The sequence below is a fragment of the Callithrix jacchus genome, chromosome 2, assembly GCF_049354715.1.
Source record: "Callithrix jacchus isolate 240 chromosome 2, calJac240_pri, whole genome shotgun sequence".
NCBI lineage: Eukaryota > Metazoa > Chordata > Mammalia > Primates > Cebidae > Callithrix > Callithrix jacchus.
In genome coordinates this window covers 81,726,332-81,741,810 of record NC_133503.1, presented here as the reverse complement: position 1 = coordinate 81,741,810, position 15,479 = coordinate 81,726,332, and the positions used below count along the sequence as shown (strand labels likewise).

The following is a 15,479-nucleotide window of genomic DNA, read 5'->3' as shown; positions in this document are numbered from 1 at the left end:
GAAGGAAAAAAATATGAATATAGTGAGTTTGAAAATTTAATTCAAGGAGTTTACAGTAAAGAGAATAGCTGAAGGAGGAGAATGGGTCCAAACAGCATGTTTTTTTTAAATGGAAGAAGTAATAATATTTTGGAATGCTGATGGGAGTTCTCCTGCTGAGAGGAGAGAATAATAATGCAGAAAGAGAGGGAGAAATCCACATCACTTGGGAGGCCCAAGGGAATGAATTTAGTGCATAAGTGCAGAGGATGGCCTTAAATAAGAGTATGGTCAGTTCATCAGAAGGGAAGTCAAGGCACACAACCAGACATGAAGGTGGATGACCATCTGTAGTTGTAGAAGTTTGTGGAGAATCTCCTCTAATTGCTTCAGTTTTCTGAGTGAAATGGGGAAATGAGGAGCAGGGTCTTCAACTGACAGTGAATATGAAAGAAGAGATATTGGATGTTTGACAAGCAGGCCGGGTGCGGTGGCTCAAGCCTGTAATCCCAGCACTTTGGGAAGCTGAGGTGGATGGATCACGAGGTCAAGAGATCGAGACCATCCTGGTTAACATGGTGAAACCCCGTCTCTACTAAAAATACAAAAAATTAGCTGGGCATGGTGGCGCGTGCCTGTAATCCCAGCTACTCGGGAGGCTGAGGCAGGAGAATTGCCTGAACCCAGGAGGTGGAGGTTGCGGTGAGCCGAGATTGCGCCATTGCACTCCAGCCTGGGTAACGAGCGAAACTCTGTCTCGAAATCTTTGTAAAATATAAGAAAATGATCCTCTCATTCAGGAGGGGTGGTGTTGTAAATAGTAACATTTGTATTGATTAAACATTTGCTGGTTCTAAGTAATTCTGCGTGATGATTCAGATGTGCCTACTCTCTGTCAGTATTACTTGGTGCCTCCATTCTTTGGAAGACAAATTCCATACAAGATGCAAAGAGGTGCTCCTTTGCAGTTTTATTAATTCAGGAAGTGTGTGCTCAGCAAAGCCCAGTATTTGCCTGGCTTTTGTTCACTTGTCTTGGCTTCATAACAGCATCTCTTCACTGGTCCCCATCAAGCTGTGTGCTCATCATCTGCTAACTGTGTTTCTCCCTAAGTCTGATGTCTTCCTGTAGTATGTTATCTGTTACCTCAGTTGCATCCCCGTTTATATTTGAGAAACACTCACCTTATGAGCAGGGCTACTACATACACTCGTGCAGTTTGTGCACTGCACAAAGACTCCCAGCAGAGAGGGCATGTGAGGCTGAAATGCAGGCATGCTGTGATCCCTGATCCCTGACAGTGTTCTGTAGCCACCGGAGACAGGAGAGATTCCTGCTTGTTTTCGCAAGTAGAGGCTTGCATATTCCTCATTTTGCACAAAGCACCGTATGGGCTAATAGCAACCCTGCTTCTGACACTTGCTGAGAGGAAGAGCCTTTCTCGCAGGAGAGAAACAACAAAGTGCATATACCTGCTTCTTTGGAATCCTTTCCAAAGGGGCCTTGCACATGCGTCTGGAGCTCGGCCAATCAGGTGCATCAGCCCTGGGCTTTGAATTGGAACCTGGGACAATGGAGACTTCTTTTGGCAGCTCAGGGAAGTCAGCAACCTCCTATTCCCAGAGGCAGTGGTTGCCTCAGAGTCAGTGTCCAGGGCTGGAGGTGTTGATGGTGAGAATTCTGGAATCTGGCATCCACTGGCAGAGCTTTCCCAGACCGGTTCCAAGGAATGATGTTAACTCTGAGAGCAGAACTTCATTCTGTCCCTGCACCATCTTCCTAACCTAGTCTTTCAGCACCTCTAGGTGTTACACTGAGCACTCAGTAGCATCTCGATAAATTCCTTTTCTGCTTATATTACAGGAAGTCAGGGTTTTTTTTTTTTCTGTGCAACTAGTTTATTGGAGAGTCAGTGGGATACTAACATGAAACCCTCTTATTTGATTTCTCCTCATTGTTTTCAAGCATGTTTTGATGAGAGTTTTCTGTCCCTTCACGTCTCAGGAAGCATTTGTGGCATTTCAGACACTTCATGTTTAAAAAAGTCAAGTTTATAGCTTGAGTCTCATATCATTTCCACTTTTTCACTCTTCCTGTCAGTCTAGGTGTGACCAGGTGCAAATGGTCTTACCCTGGGGAATCATGTGTACATCACTTCTCTCCTGCTCCTCTCTACTTCCTGCTCTTCCTTCATCTTTTCCATATCTCCCAGAGTGTTGGGGTCTTGGAGCAGGGATGAGGGAAAGGACAAACATCTGCTTAGCTGCTGCTGCTGTGGTGCACACTGGATGGCCAACTGTGCCTGTGGCCGATGTCTGGACACTGCTGAAGGGCAGGGCATGGGCAGGCTCTTCATTAGGCTTGGCAGGGGCCCCAGTTGCATAGGCATCTGATGTGGGTGATGACCGCAACCCAGATTCTTCTGCACTGTCCACCTTCAGCTCCTGCTCCTTGACTTGGCTCCTCCAGTAGCAGGCAGCCCTCTTAGGCAGGGTAATGTCAAGATTGCTTAAGCCCAGATATCTCCTGTGGTGTTCTTTGGCCCTAAGGAAACTCAGGCATCCTTGCATCACCAAACAGTGGGAACAGACAGTGCCTACTGTCTCTTTCCAATTACTTTCTTCTTGTTGAAATGTGTGGAGAGAGTAAATCTGCCTGTTCTACCTCACCAAAGTCTAACTAGGGTTGGAGATGCTGGCTTCTACCTCTTGCTAGCATTCTTCATCACCGTGATTGTTTCTCTTGCTTCCCCCTCCATTTTCACTTAACTTGCCATAGGGAGGGAAGAAATATTCCTCTTACCTCTACTGAAATATTCCTCTCACCTCTAATATGTGATGCAGAAAAAAAGTCACCAATGGGGTTGATGTCTCCCACATGGCAGGTATTCTGATGACTCCTCTTGAGTTCCTTAGTTTTCTCCTATAAGGGAAAAAGGACAGGGGTTGGAGTGGTGGTGGTGGTGATGTCAAAATTGGTTTTCTGATACTTTTTATTAAGTTGTGCAAGGAGTGGATTTGGATGTACTTAGAATGTGCACCAGTTATGATTTACTCTATGAGACTATACCCATGGTTCACCCAACATTGAAATCCTATTTACTTTCCTGTTACACTTGTAATAAGGGCCTGACCAATTCACAGCGCTTTGTCCAGTATAGTTTATTAATGACTTAGAATCTATTGCATTGGTGCAAAAGTAATTGCATGCTTTGCCATTACTTTTAATTACTTTTAATGGTAAAACTCGCAATTACTTTTGCACCAACCTAATATTTCCTTTTCCCAGTAGTATCCTGTTTTCCTTTTGGGAGATCTCATCTCCCCACTTTCTTATGCTCCTGGAAGGATGTGTATCAGGCCATCTGTCCCACTATGGGAATTTGAAGGGCCAAATCCTTCCTGTTTTCTCATAATAGCCAGGAGGGAATGCAAAACATAAATTCAGCCAAATGAATGCTCTCTCCTGTGACTTTGATCTTGAGAGCATGATGCGAAGACTAAGGAAAGAAATGGTTCAAGTTCATTCATCTCAGCAGGGACAGCCTGTCCAGATTGGTTCAGCTCTGAGACCATGGCTTTGATTCTTTTTTTCCCAGTCCTCTAAAGGGGTTCTTCCTCATTTTTAACTTTGGTCTTCCCAGCTGCCTACTCTTCTGGAATCCTTCAATGTTATTTTTATTAAGTTAGCTGGAGTTGGTTTCTGTTACTTGAAAACAAGAACTCTGACTGAGACTGTATGCATTCATATTGCAGACAAAAGACGATCACACTACAGGAAATGTTTTTTTCCCTTGATACTTTCATCATTGCCATATTCGCCTTCGGTCAACTTCTGTAACTCTCTTTTCACACACAATTATAAGTCCTCATTATGCAGAATACTTGGATCTATTTATTCCAAATTGTAATAGATGTATTCACTGTATCAAATGTTGAAATTTAAAAAAGAATTTCAGAAAGATATTCATGTCTTTACTTCTATGATCTTGGTATATGGAAGATAAAGCCTGTTCCTTGCTGAACTACTTCCAAGCATGAACTCACTCCACAGTAAATCTACATTTACAAGAATATCCTAGATAGGCATGCTGCCCCAATACACCAGCAATGCTCTTACAAACTGCCAGTCCAGATACATTTGGGAGTCCTGAAAGTAATTTAACATTTAAATAGAACAATACAGAATAGAACTTTGCTACTCAAAGTGCAATCTAAGAAACAGAAGCATCCATGTAAGAATATGTTAAAATGCAGGCTGCACCCTGGATACTGAATCAGAACGTCGTATTTAACAAAATCCCTAGCTGATGAACAGAGCATGCACATTAAAGTTTGAGAAGCATCGTTAAGAAAACATGAGAGGACATTATGCATGGTAAGAGTAAGTGTTGTTTGATGAAATTTGTTCTAAATATATACTTAAAAAGATAGGAATTTGGTCATGATGAGAAATGTACTTCTTACTGTGGATCATATTAAAACTTCTTTGGTGGGGAGAAACACTAAGCTAGGGGAAATAAGATGATGAATTTGGAATCCTGTTGTTGGCCCTTTCAATAAGAATACCAGGTTTGCCTGACATCTGTGAAGACATGTTGCATGAAGAAGACATAAAAGTACTCCTAACTCCTGATACAGGGTCAAGGGCTGCAAATACAATTTCCCCATCCATTGCTCTGCTCTTCCCTTCCTTCCTCCACTACCTTTAAAAGACAGTGATCTTTTAAAAAATGTGGACAAGAGTCCTACTGGAGAAGGGAGCTTAAAAAATATCTAGGACTGGAAGAAGACTGAAATGAAGGCATATAGGAGGACACTCATGGGCCAAGAACCACACCTTTCTAATCTTCTATGTCCCTAGGCTGAAACCTATCTTTCTGGCATTTGTGTTGTTGGGAGAGATAAAGCTGTGTACACACAAGAGCGTCTAAGGCTCCTGAGCATTTTTTTTTCAGTGCAGATTTTCAGTGATTATGGGGAAAAGGTGTTTAAACATAGCACAATGGTGAGATTTGAAGAACCACAGTGAGCACCAGAAGACCAGAATAAACAGATGTAGTTCTGAGGCAGGTGAAGTGGTAGAGAGAGCATAAGCTTTGAAGTTAGATCCAGGGTCAGTCCTGCCTCTGCCACTCACTAGATATAGGATCATGGGCAAGATAATTGATCTCTCTGAGCCTTCATTTCTTAGCTGTAAAGCAGGAATAATTATACATGCCTTTTGTTAGAATTGAATGAAGTAAAAAAAAAAATGATAACCTTCTGCCATACTTATGAGTTTACACTCTGCAGTAACCCCCACTTCTGTTTTTTTAAGTGGGAAAAAGTAGTAAATTCTGTGAACTCTAGTCTATTGCTGTAACTAAGCAAGTTTTTAAATCATTGATTTAGAAGCATAATTTGAGAGCACTACAGAAAGGAAATTATGGGTATAAGAAGCCAACCTTGTTTGCTAAGAGGTAGAACTGGTAGGCTGACTTAGTTTTCTTTATTCCAAATATTAGCAGACAGGTAAATGGAACAAATGAGACTATATCTGGATTTAAAAGGTAATTGAAAAATATCCTGTAAAATCCTTGTGGATCAGATGAAGAAAGTAGCCTGGGTGTAACAATAATAGAGTTGTAGAATTTATCAGCAATTGAATGACCGTACTACAGGATGTGAATAAATATAAATGGAGAAGAAAGTCTCTGTTAGTATCTGCATTTGACTTCTATCCATGTCTACATGTCTAATAATTATTTGCTCAAGAGCATCATGGCTTTCTGTATCAATTCCAAATATGATTTCAAGCTTGCTAGCTAACATACTAGGAAAAGAATTAGCTCCACCAAGACCTTGATAGGTTCCAAAGAGGGACTGCATATCCAAAAATGGAATTTGATAGTGCTAAATGAACAATCTTATAAAATTACTATGAAATTCTCAACTAAAAATACAAATAATATTTTAAGAAGTCAAGATTAGGGGATACGCAGAGGTGGATAAGATGGCGGCGGCAGCTGCACAGGCTGGAGAAGCGGTGGTAGCGGAGGCAGTACTGGGGCTGGTGGTGGTTCCAGCTGCGGGGCAGGCATTGGCCGTAGTGGCTTGTTGGATAAGTGGCAGATAGACGATAAGTCTGTAAAAACTGACAAGTGGGATGGATCAGCCGTGAAAAACTCTTTGGATGACTCTGCCAAAAAGGTACTTCTGGAAAAATACAAATATGTGGAGAATTTTGGTCTAATTGATGGTCGCCTCACCATCTGTACACTCTCTTGTTTCTTTGCCATAGTGGCTTTGATTTGGGATTATATGCACCCCTTTGCAGAGTCCAAACCCGTTTTGGCTTTGTGCGTCATATCCTATTTTGTGATGATGGGGATTCTGACCATTTATACCTCATATAAGGAGAAGAGCATCTTCCTTGTGGCCCACAGGAAAGATCCTACAGGAATGGATCCTGATGATATTTGGCAGCTGTCCTCCAGTCTTCAAAGGTTTAATGACAAATAAACCTTGAAGCTGACCTTCAGCAGTGGGAGAACAAAGCAGCAGCGGGAAGCCGAGTTCACCAAGTCCGTTGCTAAGTTTTTTGACCACAGTGGGACACTGGTCATGGATGCATATGAGCCTGAAATATCCAGGCTCCATGACTGAAATATCCAGGCTTCTGGTCTTGCCATAGAAAGAAAAATAAAATAGCCAATTCTAAAAGCAGCCCTCTTTCTGCTGGATGTTGCTGAATTACTGGTTTTGGGGGTGGGGGAGATAAAAAGAACTTAAAATGGGTAAAGTAAGAAATGTTAAAAAGTCCCTGTTTTGTCCTGAAATTTTAGTCTATTCTGGATAAATAAGATTTTCTGACACAGATATGAGAAGTTGTAGCTCTGATGTCTAGCTGTAGTCTCCTCGGTCTGCTATTGAATTATTTTAATTTGCTTTTTTGGGAAAGCAGTTTTGCTAAAGCTGTACAGACTTTCCTTTGTGCCTAGCAGTACTTTATGTATTATAGTTTTGGGCTATGTAGCATATTAAGACTCAATTTTAAAAAATTATTAATCTGTTGCTGACTCTGTTAATTCATATTTCAAAGGGTGTTTCCTTGAAGAATTCAAGATATGACTTGTGTATGATAGTTTTCCTTCACACACTATTTTTGTAGGTGTGTATATATCTGATTTGGGGAGAATTTTTAAAACGCATAGCTTTTTAATTTGTTTGAAACAGATCTTCTGCCTGTTATATTTTGTGCTCTTAACCAATTAAAGAAGCCAGTGGCATTTTAATTTTATATTGTGTTTTCCACTAGTATATCCCTATTGATTTGTTTGTGCCTTTTATTAACTGCCATTTTCTAAAATTTTTTTCAATAAAAGGAAGGAAGATGTGGGAAAAAAAGGCAAGATTAATAGCAAATAAGAAAATAATTGGAATTTTAGTAAATTATAAATTATATGTTAAAAGTGATACAGTTACCACCAACAGAAAAATCACTTAATCTAAGATTGTATTAGTAATGTTGTAGTAATTATTATTATTCAGAATAAAGGTAGTAAAAATTAGAAAGGAAATAGAAGACTTCAACAATAGTGTCAACTAATGAGAACCAGTTGACATTTTTAGAACAATCTACCGAACAGCAACAGAAGTTGTACATTCTTTTCAGGTGCACATGAACCATTCACTGAAAAAAACCATATTTTCACCATAAAGCAAGTCTCAGTACATTTTAAAGCATTGAAATAAGATGAACTATTCTCCCTGGCAGTAATAAAATTAAATTAAAAACAAATAAAAATGTATCTGAATCCCATTACTGGGTATTTAATAAAAGGAAAGGAAATCTATATATTAAAATACTTGTGCCCCATGTTTATTGTAGCACTATTCATAATAGGAAAGATAAGGAATCCATGTAAGCATCCATCAATTGATGAATGGATTGAAAAATGCGGTATATATACAAAGTGGAATACTATTCAGCCATAAAAAGAATAGAATCATGTTATTTGCAGCAACATGGATGGAACTGGAGGACATTAAGTGAAATAACCCAAATACAGAAAGATGAATACTATGTTTTCACTCAAATGAGGGAGCTAAGGAAGTTGATCTTTTGAAGGTAGAAAGTGAAATAATGGATACTAAATGTTGGGAAGAGCATGTGAGTGAGAGGGAGACGTGAAGAGAGGTTGGTTAATAGGCATAAACATTCAGTTAGATAGAAGTTATAGGTTCTAATGTTCAATAGAAGAGTAGAGTGACTATTGTTAGTAGCCATGTGTTGTACATTTCAAAGTAGCTAGAAGAGAGGACTAGAAATGTTCCTAACACATAGTAATGATAAGTGCTCAAGGTGATGAAAACCTGAGATGCTCCCCTTGTAACATACTCTGTGCATGTAACAGACATTGACATGTATTCTGTAAATACATAAGACATTATGTAAGATATTATGTATTTACAGAATATAGACAAATATCTAAAAAATTCCCCCAACTTTGGAAATTAAATACCAATGTTTTATATAACCTATGGGTTAAAGAAAAAAATATTTTAACTATATAAAAAGGTTATCAAAATTTATGGAACATAGTTACAGTACTTCTTAGGAGTTTATGATTTTAAATGCTTATATAAGAAAAAAGAAATCTAAAAATCAATGAGCAAAAATTTGACTTTAAGAAATTAAAGAAAAAGAAGAGAAAAATAATAGAAGGAAGGAAAGAAGAAGGAAGAAAAAATATAGAAGGAAGGAAATAGTAAAGGTAAGAGCTAAAATCAACGAAGTAGAAAATGTGTAACTAATAGAAAAACATCAACAAAACTAAAGGTTGATACTTTGAATAGATTTTTAAAAATTGATGAGCCTCTCCCAGAATTTTGGGAGGCCGAGGCAGGTGGATCCCAAGGTCAAAAGATCAAGACCATCCTGGTCAACATGGTGAAACTCCGTCTCTACTAAAAATACAAAAAATTAGCTGGCCACGGTGGCGTGTGCCTGTAATCCCAGCTACTCAGGAGGCTGAGGCAGGAGAATTGCCTGAACCCAGGAGGCGGAGGTTGCGGTGAGCCGAGATCGCGCCATTGCACTCCAGCCTGGGTAACAAGAGCCAAACTCCGTCTCAAAATAAATAAATAAATAAATAAATAAATAAATAAATAAATAAATAAATATCGATGAACCTCTACCCAGACGGAGATCACAAGAAAAAAATACAGACCAATAATTTTAATGAGTATGGACACAAATATCCTGAACAAATTTTAGTAAATTAAATCCAACAGTATATCAAATGTATAATCCATTACACTAACCAAGTAAGCTTTAATCCAAGAATGCAAGGGGAGTTTAACAAATAGTTCAATCAACTAAGAGAAAAAAGGAGAAAAACTATATAATAATTTCAACTGATGCGGAAAAAAATTGACAAAATTCAGTAGTCACTCCTGGCAAAATAAACAATTTCTAAGGAACTATAAATAGAAGGAAATTTCTAAATTAATAAAGAGAGTTTAATGAAACTTACAACTAACATCCTACTTAGTGGTACAAGACTGATTGCTTTTGTTTTATGATGAGCAACAAGGCCGGGACACTAAATTTTGCCATTTGTATTCAGCGTTGTACTGGGCATCCTATCCAGTGTGATAAGGCAAGACAAATAAATAAAAGAAGCAGAGCTTGTAGAAGATCCTAAGGAAACTTAAAAAGAAAAACTACTAGAACAAATAAGTAAATTTAACCACATTGCAAAATGTGAGGCTACTGTACAAAATTCCACTGTATTTCTCCATACAGCAATAAAAAATTGGAAACAAGAACTCAAAAATAATTCCATTTATGAAATATCAAAAATAAAGAAAATACTTAGGGATTCTTTTTTAAAATTATGTGTAATACTGCTATGCTGAAAACTACAAATATTGCTGAGAAATATTAAAGAACACCTAAATTAATGAAGAGATATGCTCATAGGTTGGAGGAATCAATATTGTTATGTCAATTTCTCCTTAAATTGATAAATGGATTTAAGGTCTGCTCAATTAAAAAAGTGAATTTTTAAAACATTGACAAGCTAATTCTGAAATTTTTATAGAAGAAGAAAACCAAACAAAAACAAAAGCAGAAGAGCTAAACACATTTTGAAAAAAAAAATTAAAAGGAGCACAATTGGAAGAGTTATTACACCTAAGTTGGAGTCCTATTATAAAGTTATAGTAATCAAAATAGTAGGGTTTTAGTATAAGAAGAGAAATACAGATCAAATGAAAGGAATAACGAGTGAGTCCTGAAATAGACTCACTCATCTATGGCCAATTGACATTCAGTAAATGTATCCAGGTTACTCATGGGAAAAAAGATAATCTTCTCAGCAAATGGTGGCAAAACAACTGGATATCCATGTGGACAATAATAAACCTCAGCCTTTGCCTCATACCATACACAAAAATTAACACCAAATAGATCATACACCTAAATATAACAGCTAAAACTATAAACTTCTGTAAGAAGCCAGAGTAAGCAAAGATTAATGTAAAATATAACAAGTACAACCACACACAAAAAAACACTTGATAAATTGGACTTCATCAAAATTACAAACTGCTGTTTGAAAGAAACTATTAAGAAATTGAAAGACAAGAAACAGACTGGGAGTGTATGTTTGTTATATATATCTGACAAACATCTGGTATATAAAGAACTACAACTCAATAATGAGAATCCAAAGACTTTCTTAAAAATTGGGCAATAAATTCAGACACTTGTACAGTAGCTTGTACTACAGTAGCTTGCCTGTAGTCCCAGCTACTCAGGAGGCTGAGGTGGGAGGATCACTTGAGCACAGGAGTTCTGGGCTGTAGTGTGTTATGCCAATTGGGTGTCTGCAGTAAGTTCGACATCAATATGGTGACCTCCCGGGAGCAAGGGACCACCAGGTTGCCTAAGGAGGGGTAAACCAGCCCAGTTTGGAAGCGGAGCAGGTCAAAACTCAAAGAACAGCTGGCATGAGAACACATGAAAAACTGGTAAACATCTTTTATGGTCACCATTATTAGTCAGTAGGGAAATGCAAATTAAAACCATGATGAAATACCACTATATACTCACTAGAAGCAAAAATAAGAAGACAGAAACTACCCAGTGTTGATGAGGATGTGAAGCAATTCTCATATCTTGCTGGAGAGAATATAAAATGTTTTCCACTTTGGAAATCAGTTTGTCTCTATACAGTTAAACACAGTTACTGTATTAATAGTTTTATTCCTGTAAGATAAGAAAAATAACAATGTAAGTCCACAAAAGGACTTGTTAAAGAATGTTCCTAGCAGCTTTATTCATAATAACCCCATATTGAAAACATCCCCAATGTCCATCAACATTTGGTAAACTGGTAAACAAATTGTGGCATATCCATACAAAGGAATACTACTTAGCAATAAAAAGGAACAAACTTCAGATACAGGCACAACATTAACAAATGTCAAAAACATGTGGAGTGAAGGAAGTCAGACACAAAGGAATATGTAAGTGATTTCATTCTTATGAAATGCTAGAAAAGTCAAATCTAATCCATAGTTACAGAAAACAGCTAAGTGGGCCAAATATGAAGTAGGATGAGGGTTGATTTTAAAGACAACCATCTGGGGATAGAATTGTTTATTATCTTGAATGAAGCAGTGGTTACATGAGTGTATACATTATTCAAAACTCATGAAGCTGTACACTTAATATGAGTGTAATATATTGAATGTAACTTATGCCTCAATAAAGTTGACTAAAAAATTAAAAGAAAAGTGGAGCAACCAAGTTTCACAAAGCATACAGCAAAATATCTTTGGGTAATAAGTGGGATGAACTAACCGCCAGTTTCCTTAGCCATATAGATCAGTCACCTCTAGAATTATTTGTCCTTGTGCTGCCCAGATCAAAGTTCCGATTCCTGGCAGAGACAGTCTGAGGGGCTTAGCTTAGGTCAGGTGCTGTCTTCTGGACAGGGAAAAGTTGAACCATCCTGACTGACCTTCCCACCCAGACTGCCATCCTTGTGGCAGGTGTGGTACCTCAAAGAAAAATGGTGGTACTGGTACCAGAGAAGAGGCAATGATGACTGGTTAACAACCAAATGAGCAACACCAAAACAGTCTTCTCTTGTGTACTGCCAGGGAGAGTAAAGAGGAACAGATCTGTGTTTATTCATTCCATTCCTTTATCCACTCAAACATAATGTGGAGTCTATACTATTTTCCAGGAGTTGTTATTGACTAGGGACGAGAATGCTCTTGAAGTCCCTCTAAAAAGCAAGAGTTCTTATTAATGGGAGGAAGTGAAAGTCTCGTAGGAGACTATTATCTGGCGTGGTTATGGGGCACAAGCCTGTCTTTGTTTTTGTTTAGTGGGGGAGAGGCGGGATAGAATTCAACGACATAAGAAAGAACTTTGCAGCAATCAGGTTTGTATTGGAGGGGGTCCTGTAAAAGCTGGAAAATTCTTTAGTGTGGAAGAGGAAGATGGACAGTCATAGAAGCAGATTTCAGAATTCCCGTCCAACCCACAAATGGAAGAGCCTCTTCATGGTTTTAGCATTCCATCACTGGGCCTCCTGGGACCTCCTCGCCGAGTCGGCAGAGGGAGCCATTGCCCAATAAATCGCCTCGCAAGGCCTCCGAGGACCTGTGGGGATTTTCCTGAGCGTCCCGGGAGTTCTCTCTCCGCCCCACCTTGGTAAAGCAGACTATCCCACCCTCCACCCGCTGCCCTCACCTCCTCGCCCCACCTTCCTAGGCACTTTGCTGCCGCATCGCACTCTGGCACTGCTTAATCACCATCCTTTCTGGCGCTCACCTTTGCGCTTTCTCCCCTGACACCACTGAGGACCAGCAGTCCACTCCACTTGGCCGCTCCGGCGCCGGCCCCGGTCCCACAAATCCTTACAAAGGGTCTAGAACACCTCCCAGGGACTCTGACGAGGGACTCGCACCCATCGTGGGTTGGGACTCAGGCGGACACCCACTCTGCCACCTCTTCGGTCACCCCCTGAGGTGACCCCAACGTTTGCTAACTTCCCGACTAGGCCTTTGGCGGGGTCATCCCCCAGGCAGTGGAAGCCGCTCAGGCAAGGGCGACTCACTATCGAGGTGGCGTAGTCCGGCCGGGAAGATCCTGCGAGTTGCTCTAGGGACTGCGCGGGGCGCCAAGCGACAACCCCCCAGCGGCCACTGCCCCAGCAGTAGCAGCTGCAACAGAGGCAACTGCTCGAATCCCGGCCCCGGCTCGGGTTACCTCCCTCCTCCTCCAGCATCTCGGGCCAGACAGAGAAAACCTTGTTCAAGTTTGCAGCGAGTACTTTCCCCGTGCGCAAAACTGGGGGTTTGGGAACGCGTTGAGACGTTCCTCTTTCCCGCGTCTCCACCTTTGCGCCTGAAGGAAGACTGTAAAGATCGCTTTCTTCTAGGACGCTGCTTGGACGCTAACAGTGCTGTTTGGAATAGATTTTGTGTTTTGGCTGGCTTTGGGTGAAGACCGGGGAGAAAAGGTTGCGTTGCGATTCTCAAGGATCTCTAGACCTGGGTAAGAGTTGGGCAAACTTAACTTCGGCGGCTCCTGGACCTTGGCGGGACGCCGGAAGGCTTCTCCTGGGCGGGGGGCACATCTTCTTTAGCCTGGATACCGAGGTGAGGCGTGAGTTGGGGCGAGATGGGCTCAGTCTGCGTTGTTTATGTGCTTCTCAAGGGTTTATTGTTATTTGCATTTGGTTTTGTTACATGGGATTGTGTAGGAAAATCTCGGAGTATTTTTGATGGAGAGACATCCTCATTAAGCATTTTATTTTGCATAATTCCTGCCCTTGTATTGCCTTGCCTGTGTTTGTTTTATTTTGCCTGGCGATATAGCTGGATGTAGGGAGATTTGGGGAAAATCGGACTGAGCTTGAAAAGCAGTTTCAGCTGGGCCCTTTCTTCTAGATCAGTTGAACTTCCCCTCTGGGATATTCACTGTTTTCTAAACTTCTCTTTCTCCAGTCCTTGGTATTCAGCTTGTGCAGATAACCTCCAGGCTGGCGGGATGCTCCCGCTTCCTGAGTTCTCAGCGATCAGTAGGGGTGTGAGGTCGCTGTCTAAGCCCAACGGGGCCTTGTCAGTATGTTTGGCTCCTTAGGGAGTGCTGGAAGGGACGGTTTTTCAAGTGATAGTTACTTAAGAAAGATAAATCCGGTGTTGATCTTTTTCTTTTAAATTCCTTGGTTAGAGGACTTTTACGCCTAGTTTAGGGAAGTGTTTTGTCCTTATTTTTCTTTCAGGGAGTATTTTTCTTAGTGACACCTCTAAATGAATGACGTCTAAATGAATGACGGCGGTATCTTTGCTGCTTCTTGAGAAAAATATCCTCATGCAAGCATTCACATTCTTTAGGAAAAAGTCAAAGTTTGAGATTTTATTAGTCACAATTAGCCGTTATCATTGTTCTCAGGCAGTGATGACCGCACTGTGCCAAGGCAGAAGAGAATGACATTTCTTCTTGGTTCTTCTTGCCTTACTCCTTTGTATCCTGGGTCTCACTGTGTGTATAGGCTTCCCAAATAAAAATGTTTCATTTCTTATGGACGAAAAGACTGGGGCCAAATTAAATTATCCAGAAATGTCATCTTGCTGACATGAGTGCTTGAAGAGGTCAACTTGCAGGGAACTTTAAATTTTACCACTGAGAGGTCAAAGAGTTCAGTTGGTAAACTCTAGGCACCAGGCAGTCTGGATTCAGCTCTCAGCTCTGCCACTTTCCAGTTGTGTGATTTTTGGACAAGTTACTTAACCTTTTTAACATATGTAAGATCAAAATGATAATAATAGCACCTACATCAGAGGATTGTTAAAGGGATTAAATAAGTTAATGCATGTGACGGGCTAACAAGCCTAACACATACTAGGCACAAATTAGCTATTGTTATTATTGTATAGCTAGCGTTAACTATCATTGAATCCCACAAGTATAGCTTCTATAAGCTGTCAGTAAGTGTTAGCTATTATTCCTATGTAGATGGACTTTGAAGGCTGTGCTCATCTGTAAGCTTCACCACCACCTATTGTCAAACTTAGCTCAGACATGATCTTGGTATTATTTTTTTGTTGTGGCACTTTCAGTGGGAAAAATAAAGGTGTAAAGCTGGGATTTATAGGGTGGTGGGTCATGAATGGGCACCAAAGACTACTTGGAACAGGTGAGGAGGTGGGAAATCTACACTCAGTTCACTACCTGTATACCTCCTTGGAAGTCCTTTGCATTAATATACTTTCTTTAACCTATTTTTTTGAGGTTACTCATTTGTTCAGTAAGTATTTATTAAATGTCTATTACATGTCAAGCACTGTTTTAGGTTTTATATTTTAAAAGTGGCTAAGCATGAGTATTGGCTTCATGTGCCTCCTCCCATTTCAAGTGTGTGACCTAGCACTCTGTAGATTAAATCCTAAGTATTTTTAGCTACACAATTTTCATACCCATTAAAATGC

At 40.0% G+C, this 15,479-nt stretch overlaps 1 protein-coding gene, 1 long non-coding RNA gene and 1 pseudogene across 4 annotated transcripts in view; 2 read left to right on the top strand and 1 right to left on the bottom strand.

Annotated features, from left to right (window-relative positions):
- LOC144581567 (uncharacterized) overlaps window positions 1–13,285 on the bottom strand; it is a 59,231-nt gene extending 45,946 nt beyond the window's left edge. The window contains exons 1-3 of one of the 2 annotated variants that reach the window (XR_013532535.1): window positions 12,817–13,285; window positions 11,083–11,238; window positions 2,805–2,901 (exon numbers count right to left, since the gene is read on the bottom strand). This is a non-coding gene — a long non-coding RNA (uncharacterized LOC144581567). The remainder of the gene's footprint in view (window positions 1–2,804; window positions 2,902–11,082; window positions 11,239–12,816) is intronic. The other variant, XR_013532536.1, reaches the window with a different exon arrangement.
- Window positions 4,337–6,626, top strand: LOC100399990 (signal peptidase complex subunit 2 pseudogene; annotated as a pseudogene).
- The window catches only part of MEGF10 (multiple EGF like domains 10), a 170,759-nt gene continuing 168,561 nt past the window's right edge, over window positions 13,282–15,479 (top strand). Inside the window, exon 1 of one of the 2 annotated variants that reach the window (XM_008991595.4) lies at window positions 13,282–13,542. The gene's annotated coding sequence lies outside the window, so the exon portion shown is untranslated. Of the gene's footprint in view, window positions 13,647–15,479 lie in introns of both variants that reach the window. The other variant, XM_035290965.3, reaches the window with a different exon arrangement.